Genomic DNA, 19,571 nt, shown 5'->3' with positions numbered 1-19,571 from the left:
CCGTTCAAGTCACACTAAGTGTGATTTTGATGCAATCCTACCCGCCAAGGACAACATTGGATAGAAGACTCCAAGAAGATTGAGCCAGAGATGCAAGAGAATTCCTTAAGATTCTCATGAGCCTTAAGATAGATTTTGGATCCATGAGCTAAGTATGAGTTTACTTATCTTTGTACATATTATATTAAGGTTTCATTATTTTTTGGCCTTGTATTAAAGGGCTCCATAATGTAGGTAGGGTACCCTAGAAATGTAGGATTTTTCAGCTCTTGTATTTTAGGGCACCTAGACATAGTTTTTGTATTACGGATAATTTTGTAATTTCATATGCATTAAGTAAATATTTGATGTGTGTGTTGGGAAATAAATTTAATTGAATTGGGAGAAGCCCAATCCAATTAAATTTTAGAGGGGGAAGTGAACATTTGCTTGCTATACCCCATTGCCACATCATATAGTCACACTTTGTGCATGTCCTTCATGCTTTACATGCCTCATGACACCTAAGCACACTTAGTGGAAAATTTTGGACTTGATCTTGGATTAGTGGGCTGAACCATAGCTAAAATTTACTAATCATAATTAGTAAAATTTTGGTTCCACAAATTCAATTTCAAATTCAAGTGAAATTTGAATAGAAATTCAAATTTCCCTCCAATTTTGTGTGACACTTAGGCTATAAATAGAGACCATGTGTGTGCATTTTTTCAACTTTAATCATTTGAGAATTACACTTCAAAGTTCAGACCTATTTTGAGGCACAAAATTTCGTGCTCATTCTCTCCTTCTCCCTTCACTCATATTCTCCTACCTTCAAGCTCTTATCCAAGGCACTCTTTTGGTGGTGAAACTCCTTCCATGGCTTATTCCCTAGTGGATGACGCCTCCTCTCACCTCTTCTCCTTTATCTTCCACTACATCTCCATAGTGGAAAATCACAATTGAAGGACCTCATTGAAGCTCAAAGATCCAGCCTCCATTGAAGCTTCACAAGCAAGCTTTCATCATGTGGTATCAAAAGCATCTTCATCTAGGTGATGTTCTTTTACTTCTTCTATCTTTTTGTTTGCTCAATTCACTTTAATTCATTGTTCTTCATCTTATTCTCCACGTATATCCTTCATTGTCTTGTGGTTTGGTGTTGTTTAGAGTAGATTCAAAAAAATAAACCGATTAAATCTTAGATCTACACTTGTTCTTGCATTTCTATGGTTCAAATTTTATAGATATACTCTTAAATCATGTTTTGGTGTTGATTTTAGGTTCTATCATTTTTCAGTCATAATCTTCTTGTGCTGAACCTTTAGATCTAAATTTTCTTCCAAAATATTGATTAGAAAAAAAACACAAAAATCTAAGTGTAAATCACTTAATCCATGTTGTCTTTGAATCATGTTTAGTCATAATAATTGTCACATTATGTTCCAAGTTTGTGTTGAATTTTGATTTTGTTGATTGAATTCTAGATACATTTGTTCATGTATTCTTGTCATTCTTAGCCTATCTTTTGAATTTTGAGTCTAATTCATGCATGTTATTTAGTTCATATCATGTTCTAAATCAATTCCTAGAAGTAGTCTTGTTGTTGAACTTTCTTTTTTGTTTTCTAAGTTTCCTACGTGATGCCTATGAAGAAGTTGATTTGTGGTGCTGAGTTGTGGTTGGATTTGTGAATCAAAATAAGTCTTAAGCTCTCTTGAATTGTGTTATTCAAGATAATTGAGCATAAGCAAACACAAGTTGTAACTATCCAAGCCTTAAGCAACATAAACACTACTCTTGATTGCTAGGCTGAAATCGTTGGTGCTGGCAGCTTGAACATATGAACATGTATAAATTATTGGGAATTGACCACTACGGATTTTGAGCTGAAAGTTTTACTGAATTTTATAGACATCTGGACCAAAATTATAAAAAAAGAACCAAGTGATTTTGATAAAAGGAAAAAAAAATACTAAAAATTACACAAGTTGGCAAAAAAATTAGTGTTCAGGAAGAAAAAAAGTGAAAGGGAAGTGTGCTTGTTGTTTTGGCTCAAAATTTATTCTATAATTGGTGCCTATTTTATAGTTCTGAAATTTCAATTGAAAATTAGTGTGAAAACAAGTGCCAAAACTAGAGGTTTCTTGAGTCTTTTTATTTTATTTTATAGTTTTTCTACTCTACTCTAGAGTCATTCTAGGTTTCTCTTTGAGTCCTAGTTTGTTTTTATGTGCTTGTCATTGCTTTAATTGTTGAATAATCCTTGAAAAATTGTCTTGAAAAAACTCTATTTTTTTAGCTTTCATTTCATTTTTTTTTGGTCTTTGGTTATTGCTTGTCTCTTTGTTTCCTTGTGTTGTGAGTTGCCATATAGGGAATTGCAAATGAGGATTGGTGCCATCCCTTTAAGAATTTGAGTCAAGAAGCATGGGGCCAACCACTTTAAGAGCTATTGGACTAAGAAGCACTCTAAATTGAGTGAATCACCAAAGAGAGAACAACCACCAAAATTGAGGACCTTTTTGTAATTTTGTAATTGACAATTTACTTACCTTTATTGCTTTCAAATTTTGTAACAAAAAGGCCTTTCGTTGGAAGTAAGTTGGGAGCCTCCAATAGGTCACCCTACTTCCATTTGTGTGTAATAATTTAAGGCAATTTTTCCTTAGGATAGTGAGTGTTTTGTTGGGAACCTTAATTGAGGTCATCCAAACACTCTTAAGAACCGCCTAGTTTACATTTCTTTCACTTTAATTTTTTGCTTACTTTCATAGCTTATTTTCTTTACTAGTCACACCTAGCTTATCTTGTTATTGCATAATACTTTCTTCTTGTTATCACACTTATCTCCAGTTCTTTTGGAACCCTAGATTTTACCTTTTTTTCAAATCCCCAACAAGAAAGAACCATAACTTAGAAACCAACATGAGTCATCATTCATCTAGTGTTAATGGTGAGGGTACTAGTCATAAGGACCCTTTTATCTAGAATCTTAGATGAGTTGAGTTCCCTCAAGTTATGGAAAGAAAAACAAGAAAGAAAAAAAAGGAAAAGAGAGGATAAAAATAAATCAAGATGAAAGGGAACAAATAAGGGAAGAAGAAACAAGGAAAATACTAAAAGAGTTAAGAAAAGAAAAATATGCCTCCTATAGTAGTCATAACTCTTGTAAGAGCCTAAGTGTAGAACTTCGTGACTATTATGAAGGAAGGCATAGGTCACATCTTAGACCTCACTCCCATAGGAGAGAAAAGGAAAGAAAGCCTCAAGAGGCTAACATTAACCTCCCATACTTCCATGGGAAGGATGATGTAGAGGCTTACTTAGATTGAGAAATAAGGGTAGATGAACAACTTAAAAGTCTACTTCAAAATCTTATGGCTTTTACTCTTATCCAAAGAAAGACCAAGGCCAATGCATCTTAGAGGTGAAACCTTCTAAGCCCAAAGATGATAAGGGGAAGACAATAGAAAATCAACCCCTTAAGGCTAGTATGCAAGAGAAGACTAGCTCTATAATGTGCTTTAAATGTCTTGGAAGATGACATATTACTTCTCAATGCCCCACCAAGAAAACCATGATTATGAGGGGCCAAGACATTTATGGTAGCCAAGATGAGGCTACTACTTCACCTTCCTCTAGTGAAAGTGAAGAAGCAAAAGGGGAAGATTCTAGTGAAGAAATCTACCCCCAAGAAGAAGGACAACCTTTAATGGTTAAGGAGGAGTGTAAGGAGGTAAGTGTCTCCTCCAAGAGGTTAGCTAAGAAGGAAAGTCATTTTGAAATAAAGACAAATATTAAAGAAACTTCCTCTCTTAGACAACCTCCACATCTTTTCCTTTGTAAAAAGACACTTGTTAGTATTGCCACACCTCTTAGGCTTGATATTATTCCTCAAGTAAAGGAATTGTTGGATGAGGGTTTGGTTCGTAAGAGCTTAAACCCTTGTGCTTTGTTGGTGCCCAAAATATGTATTATTAGGCATCAAATCCCTAAAATATGTGATATGATGAATGTGTTGAGTGGTGCAACCCTCTTTTGTAAAATCACTCATGCTCCCAACATCTTTAAGATTCATGTAGATAGGGACTCATTAGGTAGGTTTGTTCTTATTTTTAGTTTCAATACAAACTTAGGTGCTCATATAGGACACCTTAGGTTTGGCGTACTTTTTGGTAGGAATGGTCAACATGAAAATACAAAAAAGGTATATTTTATTGCAATACTCTCTTTAATTTTTTAAATAGTAATCAAGGGGTTCCCACAAATACTAAGAGAATAAAGGTCATTCCTGAGTGGCCCATTCCACCAAGTATAAGGAAAATTTGGGACTTCCATGACTTAACAAACTTTTACAAAAGGTTTGTCCCATATTTTCTATACTTGTAGCACCACTCATTGAGTTGGTGAGGAACCATGTTTCCTCATGGGAAGATGCCTAAGAAATGGGTTTTCAAACCTTACCTTACTCCGACATACCAATCACCACTAATATATATGTTTTTCTTCTTTTTGCAGGTGTCGAGAAAAGAATCCTAGAGTTTCAAGAACCTCTGGATTTGAGGTCAAATCCTTTTCAAGGGGGAAGGAACGGTACAATCCTACCCACTAAGGGCATTGGATAGAAGACTCCAAGAAGATTGGACCAAAGATGCAAGAGAAGGCCCTAGGATTCTCATGAGCCTTATGGTAGATTTCGGGCCCATGGGCTAAGTATGGACCCTCTTATCTTTGTACATATTAGATTAAGGTTTCATTATTTTTTGGCCTTGTATTTAGGTCTCCATAATGTAGGTAGGATACCCTAGAAACGTAGGATTTTTCAGCCCTTGTATTTTAGGGCACCTAGACATAGTTTTTTTATATTAAGGGTAGTTTTGTAATTTCACATGCATTAAGTGAATATTTGATGTGCGTTGGGAAATAAATTTAATTGAACTGGGAGAAGCCCAATCCAATTAAATTTTAGAGAAGTGAACATTTGCTTGCTACACCCCATTGCCACATCATACAGTCATATTTTGTGCATGTCCTATTGTCCTTCATGCTTTACATGCCTTATGACACCTAAGTACACTTAGTGGAGAATCTTGGACTTGATCTTGGATTAGTGGGCTGAACCATAGCTAAAATTCACTAATCATAATTAGTGAAATTTTGGCTCCACAAATTCAATTTCAAATTGAAGTGAAATTTGAATAGAAATTCAAATTTCCCTCCAATTTTGTGTGACACTTAGGCTATAAATAGAGGCCATGTGTGTGCATTTTTTCAACTTTGATCATTTAAGAATTGCACTTCAAAGTTCAGACCTCTTTTGAGGCACAAAATTTTGTGCTCCTTCTCCTCTCCCTCCACTCGTCTTCTCCTACCTTCAAGCTCTTATTCATGACTTCCAATGGTGCTGAGCTTCTTCTTGACTTATCTTCTCCTTGAAGTGGCATCTCTAATCATCTTTCTTTCATCTCCATTCCGCTGCCATTGATCTTCAAGAAGCAAAGGACTCTATTGATGAAGAAGATCCAAGGCCTACAAGCTCCACATGATGTAACTCCATGAATGGAATATAGATGCTCAAATAGAATACAATATCATGAATACCCTTCAGCATATGACCATGGTGGCCACGACATACCAAACGTCCTATAAGTGTCCAAAAGAAACAATTGTAGACATTCTTGTGGTGGAATTCATTCTCTGGTCAATTAAAAGGTTGGTGGCATAATTATCTCATTAATGAGGAAAAGTAAAAAATCTACAGTGCTATTAAAACGGATCCCAATGGGACAGTCATTACAAATGACGATAATGAAGAGATCCCTGACGCTGTCAATACCCTTATTTTTACAATAGCCCAACATTTTATTGGTGACCCATCACTTTGGAAAGATAGGTCAGCAAAATTACTATATAACCTTAAGTGTAGGACTTTAGCAGACTTTAGGTGGTACAGAGACACCTTCCTGACTAGAGTTTACACTAGAAAAGATAGCCAACAACTTTTCTAGAAAGAGAAATTTCCAGCCGATCTTCCAAGATCATTAGGAGATAAGGTTAGAGATAAGATCCGTAGTCAGTTTGTCAACGAAGATATTCCATATGATAGTTTATGTTATGGACAATTAATTTCCTATGTCCAGATGGTAGCCTTAAAAATTTTTCAAGACGACAAGATTCAGAGACAACTGGCCAATGAGAAAGCTCAGACTAAAAGAGATTTAGGGTCTTTCTATGAACAATTTGGATTGTCAGCTTGTCCAAAACAGAAGAAAAAACAAAACCCCAAAAAAGCATTTCATGAGAACAAAAATTTCAATAAAAAATTATTTCCAAAATAGAAAATACTTGCACAAATCCTCAACCAACTGAGACACCAATATGCCAAAATCGGTTATCAAACCTAGAACCAAAGTAGTATGCTACAATTGTGGAAAACAAGGTCACATAAGCAAATATCGTAGGTTGAAAAACAAACTAAGAAACCTCAATCTAGATCCATCCATAGAAGAGCATATTAATAATCTACTCATTGAAACCTCAGATGAAGAAACTGGGGAAGTATCTTTGGAGGAAAATCTTAACCAAATCCAACAAGATGATCAAGTATCATCCACGGAGGAGGAAGATATCCAAGAGGTCAACACTTTAACAAAAGAACGTGATCTCTTGTTTGAAGCAATCAATTCCATACCTGACCACAGGAAAATAAGGTTTTCTTGAATAAACCTAAAAAATCTTTGGAAGTCAAACCCAAACCAAAAGAATTTATCACCAACAACAAATTTGACGTTAGTAATATTCTCAAAAGATTAGAAAATACTTTTGTTAAACCAACCACAATCCACGATCTTCAAATGGAGATTAATAACCTTAAACAAGAAGTTAAAAACTCAAACAACAACAATAAATTCATCAAATCATCCTTCTCATTTCGAAGAACACAATGATTCAGATAATGAGGTCAAAGAAGAAAAACAGAAAGGTCAAGATGATGAAATGTTCATGGGATTAATCAACAAAATTAAAATCCAAAAGTTTTATATTGATATTAGAATCATTATAAATGATTTTGTTTTAGATACAATGACTCTATTTGACACATGAGTTGACTCAAAATGTATTTTAGAAGGACTAATTCCTACAAATTCTTTGACAAAACCTCAGAGAAATTGAGTACAACGAATGGCTCAAAACTAAAGATCAATTATATGGTATCCAGTGCAATAATAGAAAACTAGGGTCTTAGGATTGAAACAAAATTTGCTTATGGTAAAAAACCTTAAGAACGAAGTAATCCTAGGAACACCATTCATCAGATCTTCGTGCAATAATAGAAAACTAGGGTCTTAGGATTGAAACAAAATTTTCTTTTGGTAAAAAACCTTAAGAACGAAGTAATCCTAGGAACACCATTGATCAGATCTTTGTTCCCCCTCCACATATCCAAGAGAGGAATAACCACTTGGTGCATGGGAAGAAAAATCACCTTTGATTTCTCTACTAAACCAATTTCATGAAACACAAGCTTCATAGAAAAGAAGATTAGCCAAATCAACTTTTCAAAAGATGAAGTTTCTTTTAGTAATATTCAAATCCAACTAGAAAAACCCCAATTGAGGGAAAAGATCCAATCTCTGCAACAACACATCCAATCAACAATTTGTTCTGATTTTCCACATGCATTCTGGAATAAAAAAAAGCATATAGTTGATCTCCCTTATGAAAAAGACTTCTGGGAAAAAAAAATTCCCACAAAAGCCAGACCAATCCAAATGAATGAAGAACTCCTTCAATATTGCCAAAAAGAAATTAAGGATCTCCTTAATAAGGAATTAATTAGGAAGAGCAAAAGCCCTTGGTCTTGTGTTGCTTTCTATGTCAATAAGCAAGCAGAGCTTGAACGAGGAACACCTCGTCTAGTAATAAATTACAAACCTTTGAACCAAGCCTTACAATGGATTAGGTATCCTATTCCAAATAAGAAGGATTTACTCAATAGGTTAAACTCAGCAAAAATATTTTCAAAATTCAACATGAAGTCAGGATATTGGCATATCCAGATAAAGGAAACCAATAGGTACAAAATTGCCTTCACAGTTCCCTTTGGGCAATATGAATGGAATGTTATGCCATTCGGCCTGAAGATTGACCCTTCAGAATTCCAAAAAATCATGAATGATATCTTTAATCCATATTCAAAATTTTCCATTGTTTATATTGATGATGTCTTAATTTTCTCTCAAACCATTGATCAACATTTTAAACACCTGCACACCTTCATTAATATAATAAAACAAAATGGTCTTGCAGTTTCTCAAACCAAAATAAATCTTTTTCAAACAAAGATCTGATTCCTTGGTCACAATATTCACCAGGGAACAATTATACCAGTGGACACGTCAATCGAGTTTGCCAATAAATTCCTGAATCAAATCTTAGATAAAACCCAGTTACAAAGATTTTTGGGATGTATAAATTATGTTGGTGAATATGTACCATACTTGAACAATATTGTCAAATCGTTACATGATAGGTTAAGAAAAAATCCTCCTCCTTGGTCTGATATTCACACCCAAGTTGTCAAAGAAATCAAGCTCAAAGTTCAATCTATAAAATGTCCGTATCTTCCAATTCCGCAGGCATTCAAAATTGCCAAAAAATTGTCATGCCACCTGACTATCTTTTAATTCCGCAGGCATTCAAGGGCACTTCAAACTCTCTACCTGACTATCTTACCCATGAATTCTTACAGAAAAATTGTCATGCCACCTGTCAGACCCTTATTTCGTCTGGGGAATGTTTTTATCGTTTGACACTAGTTGCAACGCAAGGTCGAGGGATCGCTCAAATTGATTGTCGGATCTAGGAACGAAAACCACAAGGAAATGGGCAAAATAGTCATTTTATGGAATTTTCTGGGCCCAAGCTCGTTTAGGCTAGCATTTGGCTCACCTTGGCCATGAAATATCTTCAACCTTAAGTAACCAGCTCGCCTGGGTGAGCTCCAGCTTGCTTGGGTGAGCTAATACCTTCAGGATGAAGCTACCCCTGCCCCAAATGGCTTTTTTCTATAAATAGACATGCAGGGGAAAGGTTTTGGGGGTTCAGATGTTTTAGAGAGGAAGAAAAACAAAGGGAGAGGAAGGAAAAAGAAGAAAAGCGAAGCCAAGGCGCTGCCAAATTGCAACCGAGGATCATTCCCTATCTCTTGCTAGCCTTGTACCTGGGGAAGCAATGTTTTCCAAGATTATTTTGATGATGCCAAAGAATCAAGAGTTAAGCAAGTTCTAAAGAATCAGGAGTCAAAAAGCTTCAAGAATCAAGTTTCAAGATTCAAGAATCAAGATTCAAGAACAATCAAGATCAAAATTCAAGAATCAAGAGAAGACTCAATCAAGATAAGTACTAAAAAAAGTTTTTCCAAACATTGAGTAGCACAAAATTTTTTCACAAAATCTTTTACCAAAGAGTTTTACTCTCTGGTAATCGATTACCAGAAGTGTGGAAGTAATGACTTCCAAGATTATTTTGATGATGCCAAAGAATCAAGAGTTAAGCAAGTTCCAAAGAATCAGGCTTCAAGAATCAAGTCTCAAAGAATCAAGATTCAAGAACAATTAAGTTTCAAGATTCAAGATTCAAGAACAATCAAGATCAAGATTCAAGACTCAAGATTCAAGATTCAAGATTCAAGAAAAGTTGATTTCAAGATTCAAGATAAGAAATCGAGAAGCAACAGTCAAGACTTCACAAGGGAAGTATTTTTCAAAAATCCAAACATAGCACAATTTTGTTTTACAAATTTTTTTTCTAAGTTACCAAAGTATTTACTCTCTGGTAATCGATTACCAGTTTCATGTAATCGATTACCAGTGACCGAATTTGATTTCAAAATGTTTTTTAACTGATTTGCATCGTTCCAAAATATTTTTCAAATGGTGTAATCGATTACACTATATTGGTAATCGATTACCAATGTATCTAAATGTTGGAATTCAAATCCAATTGTGAAAAGTCACAACTTTTCATAAAATGCATTGTGTAATCGATTATATAATTATGGTAATCAATTACCAGTGATAAGTTTTGAATAAAAGGTCAAAAGTTGTAACTCTTGACATGATTTTCTCAAGGTTATAACTCTTCCAATGGTTTTCTTAACCAGACATGAAGAGTCTATAAAAGTAAGACCTTGACTTACATTCAAAAGAACTTTTACAACTTTTTAACAATTTTTGAGAACTTCTAAGAATTCCTTTCTACTAATCTCTCTTCTTGTTCTTCCTTTGCCAAAAATCTTTCTAAGTTTCATTTTTCCAAACCTTGTTTTTCTGCAAGTGAAAATTCTGCAGAAAACAAAAGTATGCTATCTTTTCTTCTCTTCTTCCTTTGCCAAAAGAATAGATGGACTAACCACCTAAATTCTTTTGTGTCTCCCTTCTCTCTTTCCAAGAGAATTCAAAGGACTAACTGCCTGAGAATTCTTTTGATTCTTCCCTTCCCCTTAAACAAAATATTTCAAAGGACTAACCGCCTGAAATATCTTTTGTTTCCCCTTACAAAGATTCAAAGGACTAACCGCCTGAGAATCCTTTTTCCTAACACATTAGAGGGTACATCCTTTGTGGTACAAGTAGAGGGTACATCTACTTAGGTTGTTATACTGAGAACAAGAGAGGGTACATCTCTTGTGGATCAGTTCAAGTAGAGGGTACATCCACTTGGTTGTTCAAAGAGAATAAGGGAGGGTACATCCCTTGTGGATCTTTGGCTTGTAAAGGATTTTACAAGGTTGAAAGAAATCTCAAGAACCGTTGGTTGCTTGGGGACTGGATGTAGGCATGGGTTGTTGCCGAACCAGTATAAATCTTGTGTTTGTCTTCTTCTTCCCTACACTCTTTAATTTCCGCTGTGTACTTTTAATTGCCGCTTTACTTTTGATTAAGTTATTGTTCTTTACTTTCTTAACTTAGTAGTAAAGCCTAATTGAATCTAGTAACATTAAGAAGGATAAAATTTTAATTAGTCAAGAGACATTAATAATTAATTCAACCCCCCCTTCTTAATTATTTCGAGGTCACTTGATCCAACAAGAAGGCAGTAATCGATTACCAGTAGCCAACATTGTTTTCAAACTGATTTACAAAGCTGTAATCGATTACCATAATCATGTAATAGATTACCAATGTTTTAAAATGTTAGATTTCAAATTTCAAGAGTCACAACATGTGATAAAACCTTTTCAAATCATTTCAAACTTGTGTAATCGATTACACAATACTTGTAATCGATTACCAGTATTTCTAAACATTTTGGTTTTCAAATTTAAACATGAAGAGTCACATCTGTTGATGTGTAATCGATTACACTATGATAGTAATTGATTACCAGTGACTGATTTTGAAAAATAAATTACCAAAAGTCATAATTCTTAAAGTGACTTGTTTCTGAAGAGTTTTTAAAAAGAGTCACAACTTTTAAAGTGACTAGTTTTCAAAAGAGTCATAACTTTTAAAAAGTGACTAGTTTTAAAGAAATTGCCAAGAGTCACAAACTTTAACTTGAGTCATCATATGATTATAAATATGTGACCATGGCACGAATTTCAGAAGACTGATTCCTTTCATGATTAACAAATTTCTTTCATAGAGTTTTGGTTCAATACTTTCTCTTCCAAGAAAAGTTCATTGTTCAAAAACTTGTTCTACTCTTCTTCTTCATTCACTTTTTTTCTTGCCAAAAGATTCAAAGGACTAACCGCCTGAGAATTCTTTTGTTTCTTCCCTTCTCCCTCTTGACAAAAGATTTCAAAGGACTAATCGCCTGAGATATCTTTTTCCCTTTCCCTTTATACAAAAGATTTCAAAGGACTAACTGCCTGAGATATCTTTCGTATCCCCCTCATAGAGAATTCAAGGGACTAACCGCCTAAGAATTCTTTATCTTAACACATTGGAGGGTACATCTTTTGTGGTACAAGTAGAGGGTACATCTACTTGGGTTTTATACTGAGAACAAGAGAGGGTACATCTCTTGTGGATTAGTTCAAGTGGAGGGTACATTCACTTGGTTGTTCAAAGAGAACAAGGGAGGGCACATCCCTTGTGGATCTTTGGCTTGTAAAGGATTTTACAAGGTTGAAAGAAATCTCAAGAACCGTTGGTTGCTTGGGGACTGGATGTAGGCACGGGTTGTTGTCGAACCAGTATAAATCTTGTGTTTGTCTTCTTCTTCCCTACACTCTTTAATTTCCTATGTGTACTTTTAATTGCCTCTTTTACTTTTGGTTAAGTTATTATTTTTGTTCTTTACTTTCTTAACTTAGTAGTAAAAGCCTAGTTGAATCTAGTAACATTAAGAAGGATAATTTTTAAATTAGTCAAGAGACATTAATAATTAATTCAACCCCCCCTTCTTAATTATTCCGAGGTCACTTGATCCAACAAGTGGTATCAGAGCAGGTATCTTGAGAAAAGTTTCACAACTTCAAGATAAATGGACTCTTTAAATTCTCTGTTTGTTAAAAGAAATTTCAGGTATAGGTCAAATCTGAAATCATTTCAAGATCATGATGAAGATCAAGCCAACTTATGTCTCATGACAACATCTCATGAGAACAACGAGGAAGAATCTATAAGGAAGAAGTGGTACATCGATAGTGGATGTTTGATCGAGGTCGTACCCGAATCAAATAAATATTAAAATGTAGTAACTAGGAAGTGATCCTAGGTCGTTTTGCCAACGAGTAATGATACACCAAATGTTCATAACAGATAGTAGGAAATAGTAACAAATTGGGGGGGGGGGGGGGGGAGTTGTTTGCTTTTGTAAATTAAACAGCGAGTAAAATTTAATTAGAAATTATCAGAATTAAAATACGTTACTTTTCCTTGATTCACAAGCAAGTCTCTTATCCTAGGTTGCGATAATTTATCCTTTATCAGTTCAACCACTTAATCCAACCCTAAATTAAATTACTAAGTGAAATTTAACATAAAGCATTCATTATGTGATTAAGCATCACACACACCAATTACTCATAAACGATCATTAAGCATGAATGTAAATTAAGCGCAGAGACAATTAATCAAGCACTAAGCATGCATGCATTAATAGCAACAAATTCAGAGTAATTAGTGAAAAGGAAAAACTGAACAGAATTTAACAGTAATAATAAAACCTCAAAGAGAACTATGCTTGATCCTAAAGAGAAAACAACGCTGCGGACTTAGCCTTCCATTAATCAAATAGAGAACGAAATTTTATTGATAAAACTAAAAGTCTGAACTGGAATTGTAAAAAATGAAAATAAAAGAGAAAGAGAAAAGAGACCAAAACTAAAAACGAAAAATAGAAGAGAGAGAGGAGAGAGAAGAGGAGAGCTACACAAATAAATAAAAATTAGAATTTTTCATAAATTCATGCTGAAGGTGTGCACTAAGCCAGACAGCTCGTGCTGAGCCCAATTTCTCCTTAGGTTAGAATTGGGCTAAGCCAGACAACTCATGCTAAGCCACTAAAGGTGTGCGCTAAGCTAGACAGCTCGTGTTGAGGCCACTGAAGGTGTGCGCTAAGCCAGACAACTCACGCTAAGCCCAATTTCTCGTTGGGTTGGAATTGGGCTATGCCAGACAGCTCATGCTAAGCCATTGAAGATGTGCACTAAGCCAGACAGCTAGCATTGAGCCCACTAAAGGTGTGCGCTAAGCCTAATTTCTACTCAAGTTGGAATTGGGCTAAGCCAAATAGCTCACGCTAAGCCTGACAACTCACGCTAAGCCCAGGCGTGTTGTTCAACAATCTTCAACGTGCTCCAATTCAGCTCCTTGTGATTTTCTCCTTCCGTTCTTTTTATGAGTAGTCCATCCTTGATCCTCTTGGCCATCTCTTCTTGTAGAAGCTTGACTCTAGACCTTGTTATTGGCCCCTTCAACTCATGAAGTGTTTCTAGGTCCTTGTGCTCTTTGGATAGCCCTCTATCATTAAGCAATCACTGGCTACCTTTTGCTGGAATACATTATTTGTATGCAATTTATCAAACATTAATCATAATTTTATTCATTCAGATAATGCATATATGTCATTAGCCAAGTAAGACGCGGATAATGCAAAGAGTATAAGATGAATTAGGTGGTTAAGGAAGAAGGGAAAGGCAATAGATCGTGGGTGTAATTTCTCTTGCTAACAAAAAACTAACAATCAACAACTAACATTTTTTGATAAAAATAATGCGAATAATGCCTCATATTGGTATCATAGAAAATGGAATTTTCACACCCATAGAAGAGTTCATAGTGAAGTTTATACTACATGTCCTAGGTTGTTATTTGGTACCAACATTCAAGGTAATTGCCCAAAAAGAAATAGTATATTTATGTAAACATAACTAGACAACCTACATAAGGGACTTCATAGTGGAGGGAGTTAAAAAATTAAAGGCGTAAGATTACCAAGGATTGTTGTGGCTGTCTTTACTTGCTATTGATTTTATATGCTAAAAATATTGTTTTATGAGGGTATGTGTTCAAAAGTCTGGCCCAGAGTGGCAATTTGATGTCTCAAAGCTCAATTAGTTGCAAAGATGTGCAATCAAACGTATGCTGATTACAGTGATACAACTTAAATTGCTTGCTTTGGTTATTAATTACGACACTTAGGTCATTGGCCATTATGTTAGTTAGACATTTAGGAGTTGGTTAGGTAAATTCAATTGTGTTTTTTAGGATTTGGTATGATATCAAGTGAAGTTAACAATTCTTCATTTGGTTGATGTATTTATTTTGTAGTTTATGTAGATGATATAGTTATGATAGATAATGACCATGAGGGAATATCCCAATTAAAGAAACATTTGTTTTGTCACTTCCAAATCAAGCATATAAGAAATTGATTGTCACTTTCTTAGAGAAAAATTATTCCCAAGGAAATCACAATTGTGTCATTCAACTTATGTGATCGACTTGCAAATATCCTTGCAAAGTATCTTTTGGTTTGAGTGGTTTCTCAAACCCATGCTATTTCTAATGAACGTAATGCACATGATTCGTATGCTCCAACTCGAGGGGGAGGATTGAAATATATCTTATTTAGGGAAATATACTCTATTTAGTATTTGTATGTTTGCTATTAATAATTGGAATTTAACCTGAATACTTTATGATATATTTTCCTGTTTGCCTTGTTTCCTAAACTTAAAGGCTATGAATGTTCTATATATACTTAATAGTTCTAAGGGTTTCCTTAAGCAATTTAGAAATCAATTATCCTTTTTCAAGTATATTTGGTTGTTAGAAATATGCAAGTGTGGGACACCTTTTAGTGATTCAAATATGAATTGGTAATATATTAGTACTTTTACTGATTAAAAAAATATATGAATTGGTAATTTGCTTTGTCCCTTGCTAGGTCTTTGGTTAGACAAAGAAGGAACCCAAAATATTCTTTAGAACTCACTAGTGTTCAAGAGCTTCTTGACAAGATCAATAGCAACTATGACCCTGGTATGATTCTAGACTACTAAAAATGATGACTCTGTTTTGTGATGTAGTTTGATTTGGAAAATGTTTCCTACTGACATCTATCCTATAGGCATGACAGACATCATAAGGCATTCCACATATGTTGGAATGGCAGATGATGCTTTTGCTTTGATTCAACATAATACTCGTCTTTATCTTGCAAATGTTGTAAACTTGAGGTAGAGATTTTGTTTTCGTCAATTTATGTTGAAAGATAGAAAAATAGATGCAAGAGATGTTGGAAACATGTGTATGAACTACTAAACAAAGAAGATGATAAGAGATCATACCAACACTAGACGAAGGAGAAGATCGAACTACTCAGCTAGTGAACTTGGTAAGAACATTTGGTGCCCATCGTGGGACCAAGGAAAATTTTTCCTTCTGCCACATTAATCAGATGGAAGCCACGACAAGAGGTGATCATAGTTCATCTGTGAGATCAACAATGGCAGAAACCTTGGTGATGGAAGAAGTTTGAGCCAGATGGAACAATTATGTAACAAAAAATGAAGCCGATTTAGAAGTGTTGAGACAAAAACATGATGTAGAACTGCAACAGTTACGAGCGAAAAATGCAACTTGTTAGAACTGGACGGCCCATCACTAGACGATCCATTCAGTCCCTTTTGGTTTTGATGAATAACAAAGATATAAGTTTATGATTACTAATGATTTACATGTAAAAGTACATGACACATTATATGGAAGCATTATGGTAATAACTTCCTATACTTCAATTGCATTTATGATTATCGTCCACTCTACAATTTTGTACCTATTTTTAAAAAAGTAATACACAATGTCCAATGCATTGCTAATAGAACAAACATTGAAAAATAGCGAATCATTCACTAAGCTTTTATCATGCGTCCAGAATGACTCTTAAACACTTACATAAATATTTCTATCTTTTGTAAGTGTAGTCCAATAGTGAGTGGATTCATTCATACTACAATTTGTCTACCTTAGTTAAACTAAAATTTGAATATAGCATGATTGGGATAGATTTAGAAAGGATCTATTGAAGATTAATCGCTACTAGAATTGTGAAGAGCTTGCCTTATTTAGAAAGATTCACACCTCTAGCTTTCAATACGCCATAAAGATTGACAATGGTCAAATATTGAATGCACTGATCCCAATGAAGATCTGCTCCTCCAAAAGCTATAAAAGGCAACTCATTTCAACATTCAAAAGTGATCAAGCCAAGAATTGAAAGGAAAAACAATAGGATATCATTTCGAGAGAAACTCTAAGCTAAGAGAGTTCATTCTTTACCTAGCAAAGCTTTGTTATGAGATTAAGTTCTTTATTGTAAATACATTTTGTGAGTGTTAGAATCTTTGATTCTATTTCAAAGAGTTGTTTGAGAAAGCCATGAGTGGCTTAGTGATAAAATAATACTTGACTGCCTTAGATTCAAGGGGAGTCTAAGAGTTGTGTCAGTAGTGGCCTAGAGAATACTTGTAAGCTAGGAGTGGCAAAATAAAATGCTTGTTATAATCAGTTTGATTAATGCAACCCTTTAGTAAAAGAGAATTGGACATAGCTTAGGTTAAGTGAACTAGTATAAAACTAAGTGTTTCTACTACTCTCCTTCAACTTGTCATAGTATTTTTAAGGGATATTATTGACACATCTTTGCACCCAAGTTTTTCATTAATAATTGTTGTCTATAAATCACTAGATGACAATCTTTTACTACTGAATCTACTTGTCACTGGATGATAGTCCTTGTGAACTGTTTTGTTTATAAATCACCTCTATTGCGAAGAGTTTCAAAAAGATTATCTAACACACTATTCAATCCCCTTTTCTAGTGTGATTTATTGTATTTCAAAACTTTCAAAGAGCGACTTGCTACTCTTCATCCACCACCACCACCACAACCAACACCTCCACAGTCCCTATCCTATCAAACACCTATTCATGTTGAAACTAGACACAATGATGATCGCACTCAATACTCATCCCACAATACCCAAGAAGAAACACTAGTTCATTAAAGACTCAAATCTCTCACCCTAAATAATGATACAGTTAGACTACACCCATTTGTGGATGGAATTATGGATATACCTTTGCCCATAACCTGGAAACCATAGAATATCAAAAGATATGACGACAAATCAAATCTAGACGAGCACTTTGATGCGTTCACAACTCAGGTAAATTTATACTTTAACGATGATGTTGTGTTATGCAAGGTTTTTCCCACTTCTCTGAAAGGACCAACATTGACGTGGTACAAATGCCTTCCTCTGAGATCCAACGATTCATTTACAAAATTGGCACTATGTTTTGGAGCACAATATGCAACTAGTCTTCCTCATCATGAAACATATATGGCACTAGTCAATTTACATTAATCCAACGATGAATCTTTGTGGTCTTTCATGGAGAGATATACAACCATCTCAGCTAAAACCAGAGATCTTGATCCTTGTATTGCTCTACTACTCCAAAACCAAAATCAGTTCTTGACAGCTTCTGTAAAAAGCAACCTAGAGACTTAGACGATTTGAGAGCAAGAGCAACAAGGTACATTCAAATGGAAGAATTATCAAACTTCTACAAAAAAATTCAATTCAGAGAACAAAAAAAGGGTGAATCTAGCGGAAAATACAAGTCTTTCAAAAGATTTGCCACCAGATTACCAAAATACAACCACTACATATCATTAAACATCAGTGGAGCATGTTTATTGGAAGAAGCATTCAATGCAAAAATCATGTCTCTTCTTCCTCTAGCCAGGTCAGTTAACTCAATAGATAGATCAAAGCAATGTCGTTACCATCAGAACTATGGTCACACCACTAAGGAATGTGTTGCCCTTAAAGATATGATTGAAGAATTAATACAAGAAGGAACCCTCAATAACTATACTTACAGGGCAACACATTGTAAGTATGGTCACACCACTAAGGAATGTAAGTATAGTTATTGTGGGTTCCTTCTTGAATTAATTCTTTAGTGGTGTGACCATTGTAAGTATGGTTACACCTCCAAAAGTTGTAGAAAAAGCAAAGCCTTTCTTTAAGTTATTGAAGCTACCAAAAGATTTTCAATGGAGTGAGAAATGTGGAAAGATGTTTTCTGAGTTCAAGACATTTCTTGCAACTCTCACAGTTCTTACTCGGCTAACCCCCAAAGTCAAGTTGCTATTATACCTATCTGTCTCAGACTCGACAATAAGCTTGACCCTTTTGTAAGAAGGTAAAAAGTAGAAGTTAATCTACTGCACCAACAAAGTTCTTCAAGGACCAGAAAAAAGGTACCAGATGATTGAAATCTTGCTGTAGCATTGATCAACTCAGCTAGAAGGTTTAGACCGTATTTCCAAAACCATTAAATTAAAGTGATAATTGATCATCCCATTAAACAAGTAAAGAGAAAATCTAAGCTTACAAGTAGAATGGTAGCGTGGTTAGTCGAACTTTTTGAGTTCGGTTTGAAATTTGAGCCAAGAGGTGCCATCAAAGGGTAGTACTTGGTCGACTTCATGGTCGAGCTCCTTCCCAATGAAGGCAACAACGAACGTTAGTGGACATTATACATTGATGGAACTTCAAACAACAAAGGTAGTGGTGTTGGGGTTACTCTGAAAGGACCAGATGCCATCTCAATAGAACAATCATTGAAGTTTGATGGGAAAGCTTCAATAATCAAGCTGAATACAAAGCCTTTATCGCAGGTCTAAAGTTAGCAAAAGAGGTAAGTTTAAAAAAATTGAAGTGCAAAAGTGACTTAAAGCTCGTCACTAAGTAAGTCAATGAGGTCTTCCAAGCTAGAGAAGCACAAATGCAAAAATATTATCATTTGGTCAAAAGGTTGTTAGAACACTTTGAAAACTATAAACTAATACATGTTGATAGAGAGAATAATGACCGAGCTAATGCTTTAGCTTTCCTTGGAAGCACCAAAAAGTCAGGTCAACACATAACTCTCATTCAGGAAACAAAGCACCAAGCACAAACATTGCTGAAATCCTATTTGATCAAGTCGTTTGAAGTGTTTAGATGTCTTCAATATGGACCTACCTCATCAACAATATTTTACCTTCAGAAG

Source organism: Glycine soja, chromosome 5 (genome assembly GCF_004193775.1).
Source record: "Glycine soja cultivar W05 chromosome 5, ASM419377v2, whole genome shotgun sequence".
Classification (NCBI taxonomy): Eukaryota; Viridiplantae; Streptophyta; class Magnoliopsida; order Fabales; family Fabaceae; genus Glycine; species Glycine soja.
The sequence above is the reverse complement of the archived record's forward strand: the minus strand, read 5'-3'. Positions refer to the sequence as shown.